Raw genomic sequence first — 849 nt, forward strand, 5'->3', positions numbered from 1 at the left:
TGAGCTGAAACCTCAATTAGTTTCTCTGATGCAACAAAACTGCAAGTTTCATGGACTTCTATCTGAAGATCCTTTTCAGTTCTTAACTGAATTCTTGCAGATCTGTGATACTGTTAAGACTAATGAAGTAGATCCTGAAGTCTACAGGCTCATGCTTTTCCCGTTTGCTGTAAGAGACAGAGCTAGAATATGGTTGGATTCTCAACCTAAAGATAGCCTGAACTCTTGGGATAAGCTGGTCAAGGCTTTCTTAGCCAAGTTCTTTCCTCCTCAAAAGCTGAGTAAGCTTAGAGTGGATGTTCAAACCTTCAGACAGAAAGAAGGTGAATCCCTCTATGAAGCTTGGGAGAGATACAAGGAACTGACCAAAAAGTGTCCTTTTGACATGCTTTCAGAATGGACCATCCTGGATATATTCTATGATGGTCTGTCTGAATTAGCTAAGATGTCATTGGATACTTCTGCAGGTGGATCCATTCACCTAAAGAAAACGCCTGCAGAAGCTCATGAACTTATTGACATGGTTGCTAATAACCAGTTCATGTATACTTCTGAAAGGAATCCTATGAATAATGGGACGCCTTAGAAGAAGGGAGTTCTTGAAATTGATACTCTAAATGCCATATTGGCTCAGAATAAAATATTAACTTAGCAAGTCAATATGATTTCTCAGAGTCTAAATGGAATGCAAGCTGCATCCAACAGTACTCAAGAGGCGCCTTCTGAAGAAGAGGCCTATGATCCTGAAAACCCTGCAATAGCAGAGGTGAATTACATGGGTGAACCATATGGAAACACCTATAATCCCTCATGGAGAAATCACCCAAATCTCTCATTGAAGGATCAAAA

At 40.0% G+C, this 849-nt stretch overlaps 1 non-coding gene across 1 annotated transcript; it reads right to left on the reverse strand.

Annotated features, from left to right (window-relative positions):
- Positions 1 to 283: 283 nt before the first annotated feature.
- On the reverse strand, positions 284 to 391 carry LOC112781368 (small nucleolar RNA R71). Its single transcript, XR_003192149.1, has one exon. It is a non-coding gene; the product is annotated as a small nucleolar RNA R71 (small nucleolar RNA).
- Between the last annotated feature and the right edge of the window lie 458 nt (positions 392 to 849).

The sequence above is a fragment of the Arachis hypogaea genome, chromosome 19, assembly GCF_003086295.3.
Source record: "Arachis hypogaea cultivar Tifrunner chromosome 19, arahy.Tifrunner.gnm2.J5K5, whole genome shotgun sequence".
NCBI classification, from domain to species: Eukaryota; Viridiplantae; Streptophyta; class Magnoliopsida; order Fabales; family Fabaceae; genus Arachis; species Arachis hypogaea.